Source organism: Pinus tabuliformis, chromosome 8 (genome assembly GCF_031772625.1).
Source record: "Pinus tabuliformis cultivar Carrire ecotype Pingquan chromosome 8, CPIR1, whole genome shotgun sequence".
NCBI lineage: Eukaryota > Viridiplantae > Streptophyta > Pinopsida > Pinales > Pinaceae > Pinus > Pinus tabuliformis.
This window is the reverse complement of record NC_142294.1, coordinates 1,812,698,899-1,812,707,695: the sequence shown is the minus strand read 5'-3', so window position 1 is coordinate 1,812,707,695 and position 8,797 is coordinate 1,812,698,899.

The following is an 8,797-nucleotide window of genomic DNA, read 5'->3' as shown; positions in this document are numbered from 1 at the left end:
TATGAAGGAAATGCATGAGTAGGTGTAGCAACAGCGACAATAGCCCAATGTGAAATGGCGTGTGTGAAGATTCGAATAAGGGGATCTTGTTTTAGCACACTCGAGGAAGGAAATATTTCTGAAGAGCACCCATTACAAGTTGAAAAAGAAGACGATAGGTCCTGGCAAGATCTTGAAAAATATTTTGGACAATGCTTATTTTTTAGAGTTCCCTGTGGACATCCAACCAACTTTCAAAATGTTTGATTTGTGTGTTCACGAAGGCATTGCATATGGGAATCAGTAAGTCGGACATTGGAACCGGTAGATTCCAAAGCATTAGAGGGATGAGATCACAAAGATCTTGAAAGATAGGGTTGTGCGAAAAAGCTAGAGAACAAAGAATTATTTCGTTCATTGGGAAGGCAAGGGCTTGAAAGAGACCACTTAGATTTTGAAAGCAGAATTGTAATGAGTCACTCAGCGTTCACCTGTTTGATCTACACACTTGTGAGAGGGAGCTCACTTTTCTTCTAAGGGTGTCTGATGCAAGAGTGTCCTTAGGTAAGGCAGGAATGAGAGAAAATAGGGAAGTGGAAAATAGAATAGAAGGAAGAGGAGATGAAAAGGTGGAGCAAGAAAAACAGAGGTACCCAAAGTGAATTAATTGGTTTTGGTACTTTTATTTGAATTTTTGTAAGCCTAGCTAAGACTTACACTAGCGGACACTCCCAATAGTTATTTACAGCAGTAGATGAAGCCCATTGAAGCGTATTATGTAAATTTATGAAATATGTGGTTTAATATAAAATTTTGTAGTGTAATTTGGGGGTTCCTCCCCTTGTGTGCTTATTGATTTAAAACATTGTCTGTCCTTCATTTTATTCATTGTGTGCTACTGCACCAATACTGATGTGATTTTTAATGTGAATGAGTGTTAATTTTAGGTGTGTTCTATGCTTAGAGCAATTTATTTCAATTTTCACAGTTAGCTCAATATCTTTTCCAAATTAGCAATCACATCAGCATTAAAGTAAACTGCAGATAAAACATAAACATAAATTGCAGACGACAAGCCAAGACAAGAGAACACAAAATGTGGCGTTAGCCAGGGACAAACTCCAATGTGGGAAAACCCTTGATCAATTCTTCTTATATGTTCTTCAATAGTTCAACACAGAGAGAGAGAGAGAGAGAGATAGTACAGTTACAACAAAAGTCAACACTTTGACTTATCTAGATAAGAGCATAGATTGTCTCTAAGAAGATGATACATGAAATCAGTTGAAGACATGCTGCTTCAATTGATTCTCCAAAGTGACTCCTTCACCTATCATTATGTTGCATCTTGTCATCACGTTGCACCTCACCGTGTTGCACCCATCATCACAATGTTGCATCACATCATGCTTCACCAATCATGATTGTACCATGTACTTGCTGCACTAAGCATCATTGCTGTCCCAAGTACTATTGCTGCACCTAGTTGCACCATGTACTTATTGCACCTTGCTGTCGTTGCTATCCCATTGTGCCACTACTGCACAATGTCATCGTTGTCCCATCATAGTTATGTCCCAACATGCTGCTGTCCCATCTGTTATCACTTAGGTTGTTCCCAAAAGTTGTAAGAAAGGGAATACGACCGAGGTAACCACAGACCAATCTTTTAGATACAGAGTCTACTCAATCTGTATCCAGAGAGGGCTCTCTCTTTATGATTTAGCTTTGTTTTTAGAAGATATTAGGTTAGTTATGAGGTTCAAGGGTTTTGTTTTGAGTTTGGGTGGTGAGATTCGATAGAACAGTGAGGTAAGACTGAGTAGTTCAGTCCATTGAGCATGATGGAGTCAAAGAAGATGGTTTTTTGGATTAGGTTTCTTAACAGAGGATGGCTTCACAGAGCAAGGTAGTCAAACATGGAACAATTATAGGCTGGAATCAGATGGAACAGACTCAAATGGATGAAGGGCAGTTAAGAATCTTTCAACATATTGAAAGAGGAAAAATGGATGATTACTGATAAGGAGCAGTTAAGAATTCCTTAGCAAATACTCAACATGAGAGAATCAGGAAATAGGAGCAATTAAGAATTCACTGTTTATGCTAATTCTGAAGAAAACACAGAGAATAATAAAGATTGAAAACAGAGTGCAGTTAAGCAAATTCTGAATTAACCATTTTCTTTATCATTCAGTTTATGAAACACAGGTGATATAATAAACAAGAAAACTATAGAACACAAGATATAAGGAACTTATTGATCCAGAGTTTGATTCAAGAATTCTGTGACAAGTCCTCTGCTTCAATTCTTCATCCAGTAGGCCAGACAACAGTTTGGTTTCCAACATCTTTTTATTCCAAAAGTTTTAGTATTATAGCAAAGTCTAGAAAATTCACACACACCCAACGTCTTTAAAACTCTAATGGAGGGGGTATATATACAACAAATATGTACAACAAATATCTCATAACAGCTGTGAGATAATATTTTGTTTTAACCTAAAATAGTTTACAAGTAAAATAGAAACGACTAACTTATGTTGTGCTGGAGGCAGACCTTTAGGGTTCGGCTTGCAGCTGTCTTCTGAAGTAGCTCTGCGCCGACTGCCTGTCTTAACTGTGCCTTTAATTCTGATCTACTCCTCTTTAACTTTTCTCTGCTGCTTTTAATTTTGCACTGATACACTTTAATGCTCGAACTGATACTCTAACTTTGTTTTGATGCTCTTTAATGCTGAACCGACCCCGGTGCACCGCTGTCTGGAAAAATAGAACTGCTAACGTGTCTTCTCATCGCCTTCCTTTGGTCATTCATGTTTCTAAAGGCCCACTGGCTAGAGTAACGAAATATCCCTGTATATCCCTGTTTCTTTCTTCTGTGAGTTTGGAAGTCCCTCGGTTTGATTTCAACTGTGTCTGAAGAGGAAGAAGTTGTAAAGTGGCAATTTCGTTGAGGCCGCGAGCTCGTTTGATGTAGCCTTTCTGGTCGGACATCGGCTGAAACTAGCACATTTGATTTCAGTTGCTTTTACGCCTGGAGCGAGATATACAAAAAACTATAGAAAAGATGACGCTTTTACCTTTTATTTGAAAAATGAAGCTTGGCGAGAATTTTTTGATTCAAAGGACGGATGACATAAGCATGACATCAGCAGGAGTACAGAACAGACTATGTGGCAGATGACTTGGCAAGTGATGTAAGTAGTAGGGGGGATGACATCAGCAAAGGGTGTCGTGGCGGGTGACGTCAACGGGGGGCGGTGGTAAGTGGTTTTGCCCGCACCGCTTTTGGGCTTGGGCGGTTTCGGGCGGAGGGCGAGTGATCGCAGCGGGAGCGCAACGTATGGCAGAGGTACGACACCAAAACCACTGTTTCCTTGGGAGTTAAAGCTCGGCAGTTGAGGGTGGTGCGAAATGATCATAGGCCGTTAGATAAACAGGGGCAGATCGGATGGCGAGCGCTCATTGGAGATGGCAGAGGGTTAATGTGCGGGCCCGACACAATAAATTATAAGGTTTTTAAATGTATCAGGAGCGTTTTGATTGGTCTGCGGGGTTTGGCTATTAATCAACGTGGGGTTAATTAATCTCTTTAGTGCGTAGGAAGGGTTCTTAATAGGCTTCAGATAAACCTATTGATTCCCAAAAATTCATATATACAGTGATATGGTCGTATTTCGACCGGTTGGGGATATTAATATTTGGGGATTTTTACAATATATTTACATATTACGGGGAAGGGTATTATTTTACATGGGATTTATATAATAAAAAGTTAGAGTTTAATGTGAATTTTGTGAAATAGAAAGCGCTAAGCCATATGGTTAGAAACTTAGGCTAAAAGGGAAAAGTGGTTTTGTATGAGAAAATATGGCTATTTTCCTAAGTAAAACAGATTTTCACTTAGGCAACTGATGAAATGGAATGAGTGGCTTTAGTGACATTAAGCAGATCTTAATACCTTTGGGGAAGTTAGTGAATGATTTGGGGAAAAACATAAAGGGAAGTTAGTTATAGATCTGCCTCGCTTGAGTTGCTCCTTAGTGAAATGTCTGTCATAGCACTTTGTGATAGAAGTGTAAGTTAACACATTGAGAGACATGATTCATTACAAGTATCAGTCTGCAACACCAATCTACCTACCTTGCCTATTTTGCCTAGCATTTTTCTTCTTTCTTGGGTGCATTTAGACTGGCGAACCCTTATCAACTTTTCTTTTCATTGTAAGCCTACCTAAGTCTGCAATTATTTCTTCCAAGGGCTCAGATTAAACTGTTGAGCTCCTTTGCTTCTCTACCTATCTACTTATCTGCCAAGTTTAAACAATTTGGTCCGCTTTTATTCTCTATCTCTAAAACATGAAATCCAAAAATGAACTGGCCAAGATTAAGTTGTTTGGCCATTCATCAATTGTGGCATAAAGTTCAACAAGCTGTACACAATGCTTTATTTGTAGAAAATGAAAAAGTAGTGGAATTTTGGGCTTGCACACTTTCCTGGTCTTTTTTTTTGTTCATTTCTTTCATTTTTTTGACCATTTTATTCTTTTTACCCTTTGATTTTTCTTTTAGGGTATACCCTCTTTACATTTTTTAAACTTTCTGATTTTTTGATAATATGGAAACCTTTACAGCAAGGAAAGGATGAACATATTACAGAGCTCAACCAATCAATCATGAAATATGACACCTATTGGTACAGGAGTATAATAGGGGCTCCACTTGGGGATGACTTTCCCTGGTGGAAAGTCAAGAACTGCAGGTCAGATGGCCTTCTGAATAACTCGGACTGTGTTATGAAATCTTCCTTTGCTGGTTGCTTTATTGTATGTATGACAACACACTTGTGAAGCTTAGGGCCTTCTCTTCGGGCTTCAATTGCAGCAAGTTACTATCCAATTCAAACTGTGACATTTTCAAGGATATAGTATGTACATGTTAGAGTCAAAATTCATCAAAAAACTGGATCAAAGTAATGTTTCAGCATTCAACCATTCACTGGTCCTTCCTCTGTTTCTGTACCATCCAGGCTCTTCAGAAAGTAAGTATTGTTGTCTTGCAATGCATGGATGATAAATGGCCCTTTCCACAAGAAGTCAAGCTTCCCATGTTTTTCTTTGTCTCCTCTCCTGGAATCCCACCTTAGAACTTTGTCTCCAAGGTAGAAATCTTCTGCTTTGGTCCTTTTATCAAATATTTTCTTGAGTTTTTCTTGTAACACTTGGGATCTTTGGTGCACTTCTTCTCTGGTCTGCTGCAAATGGATGGTCTGATTTATTCTCCTTTGAATACCATTGGGTTCCACCTGAGCTCCTTGCAGTAATTTCATCAGGAACCCCTAAAGATGAAAGAAACACAACCTCCATGCCATAAACTAACTCATAAGGGTTAATTCCAATTGATCTCTTTGTAGTAAGTCTGTCTGCCCATAGTGCATTTGTAAGCTTCTTGTGCCAATTTTTCTTGTTCTCTTCCAGCAGTTGCTTAATAATATTGATTAGGCTTTTGTTGGAAGACTCAGCTAGACCATTACCTTGAGGGTAGTAGGCTGTAGAATGGCCTAAAGTGATATGGCATTTGCTGCAGAAATTTATCAGTTTCTTGGACTTGAAGGCAGCAACATTATCGGTTATGATTTTTTCAGGACAGCCAAACCTAGACAAGATGTTGGTCTCTAAGAATCCTATAATCACTGTATCATTGGCTTGTCTAGCAGGAATGGCTTCTATCCATTTGGTAAAATATTTTGTGGCAGTAAGAATCCATTTATGTTGACCAGAAGAGGGAGGGTGGATCTCTCTAATGAAGTCCAAACCCCATTGTTGAAAGGGTCTTTCAGTGGAAATTGGTCTCAAGGGTAAGGGTAACAGTTTCCTTTTGCTTTAAAAAATTTGGCATTTGTGGCAAGCAATGACAAACTTCTTTACATCAGCGAACAAGGTTGGCCAATAAAATCCAGCCCTCAAGATTTTGTCTGCAGTTGATTTCTAGTAAGGTGTCCACCGCAGTCCCCTGCATGAAATTATTTGAGAACTCTGTCAGCTTCTTCTTTTATCAAACAATTCAATAAAATACATTCATGATTTTTCAAAAAGAGAGCATTATCTACAATACAGAATTTTGAAGCTTTCATCTTTAAAAACCTTTTCTTTGTTCTGAATAACCCTGTAGGAGCCTGCAAGTTTAATAATACATGAATTATATCAGCATACCAAGGTGATTATAAGTAGGCCTAGCTGATTTGTGGAGTCGCCATCTCCTGTTCGTTATCTAGTTCATTAATGTCTAGGGCTTGAAAAGTTGTTTCAGTCATAAGTTTAGCCAATCCCTGTCCTTTTATCAGCTTTGTAGGTTTTTATCTCAATATCGTACTCCAATATTTTAGCTATCCATTTACCTCGTTTGCCTTCAATTCCATCCCGAGTCAGGATATTTTTGACAACAACATTTGGCACATAAGCTATTACATGTGAATACAGTATATAAACTCTGAAATCTTGAATGGCTTTCACAAGTGCAAAAGCCTGCTTTTCCATGATTTTGTAATTCAGAGGTGCATCTCTAAGTGCTTTACTAAAAAATGCTATGGGTTTTTCATATCCTTGATCATCTTTCTACAGTAAAACAGCTTCTATGGTGTGTTTTGATGCAAATGAGAAAATGTTGAAGTCTCTGTCGAACTTTGGACTTGTAAGGACTGGGGTTCTGGTCAAAGCCATTTTAATTTCTTCAAATGCTTGTTTGGCTTCTATTGTCCATTTGACCTTTGAATCCCTTTTTAACATGTTGTTTAGCAACCTAATTAATTCAACCAAATTAGGTATGAATCTTCTCAAAAAGTTAATCTTCCCTAAGAAAGCTTGATGTTCTTTGATATTTCTAGGGTGGGGTATTTGCAGGATAGCTTCTATCCTAGCAGGATCAATTTTGATGCCATCTTTGGAGATGATGTGGCCTAAGAGTTTGCCTTCTTCTAGACCAAACAGAGATTTTTTAGGATTCAGTGAATACCATATTCCTTGCATTTTAAAAACACTTGTCTCAAATGATCTAAATGTTGCTGATTTGATCTAGAAAACACATTCAAGTCATCTAGATATACAACTAGAAAATCATGAATTTCTTTTGCAAAAGCTAGGTCCATTGCTCGTTGAAAGGTTGCCCTTGCATTCTTAAGTCCGAATGGAATTTTAACATATTTGAATGTACCCCATGGTGTTGTAAAGACAGTTTTTTTTTGGTCATCAGGATGAACTAGAATCTGATTGAAACCTGAAAATCATCCAACAATGAAATCCTAGAAGCACCTACTACTCTTTGTAAAATATGATCCATCTTGGGTAAGGAGTAGTTGTCTTTCAAAGAAACATTGTTAACATTTCTTAAGTCAACACATAATCTGATCTCTCCTATTTTCTTCCTTGTAGGCACCAAATTAGATACCCACTTTGAAAATCTGATTGGGGCAATTATCCCTGCATCATGCATTCGTTTGATTTCTTTTTCAATTAATGGAAGTAGTACAGGGTTGATTTTTCTGAGCTTTTGTTTGAATGGTTTTTGATTTTGCTTGAGGGGTATTGTATGTTGAATTACTGAGGTGTCATAAGATTTCAGGTCTTCATAGCTCCAGTCAAAAACGTCCTGGAATTCTTTGATTAGTTCGACATACTTAAGTTTTTCATCAGGGGGCAAAGATTTGGACAATTTTATCATTTTTGGATTCTCTGCAGTTCCTATGTTGTAGTCTTCAATGTCTGCTTTTGGAGGTTCCATCTGAGGTTTCTTTGGAATATCGTTAAAATCAAAGAGATTTTCCAGAGGAGTTAATCCTTTGGGCAAATGATTATCTCTCAAATTGATGATTTCAGATTCTCCTTCAATAAACTCATCAACATCTGTTTCTTTGAGCTCTTGTATTTCCTCTTTGGTAAATTTTGTTGGATGAAGCATTTGAGTTGCATTTTCTGCTGAAATCTCTGTTTCTAACTGATTGGTTTGATCAAACTTTCTAACCGTATCTTCATCTTCGTTAGTGCTAGAAAATTCCTCTTCTAGGGTCAAAAAATTGTCGATCTGATTATCATTGTCAAACACTTGCCAGTTCTTTACATTATCAGGTATGGCTGGCATGTGTCTAATTTCAGCTGTGAATTGATGTTTTGGTTCGAAAGGTAATTTACAAGTGCTGGCAAACATTGCTAGGCTATGAGCTTGCAAGTTATGTTTTCTTGGAATTTTGGCAAGCTGAGTTTCCAGAAATGTGTTGAGGATCTCTATGGCTGTCCCTCTGTATTCTCTCAATCTGGGATCATTTGTTAAGAACTTCCCTTTAATCTGTTGGATGATTAAATCATAATCTCCTAGGACTGACACTCTAGTTGCTCCCAATTTCTTGAGCTGTTTAAGACCTAGCAGTAGAGTTTCATATTCAACCATATTATTAGTGCACTTAAAATTCAGCCTGTAGGCATGGCCTTCAGCATGATTGTTTTCAAGATTGTGCACCTAGACTCCTGCTCCTGCCCCTAATTTGTTCACAGAACCATCAAATTCTAAGTACCACAAGATTTCATGTTTATAATTAGTGTCTGGAGTTTTAGGGATCTGTTCAATAGGGAGATCTGGTTTTTCAGTTTCTTCTGATTTCTCTGATGTTTCATGATTTTCAAAAATTTCTTGGATTCAGACAATAGACCTTTCATTTGCAATTTCTGTTTCATCTGTTAGAACTTTTATTTCATGTGGGGGATCAATTTCAGCATTGTAAAGGATAAAAGAATCCATATTTGAATGTACTGAGTAGATAGGGAAAT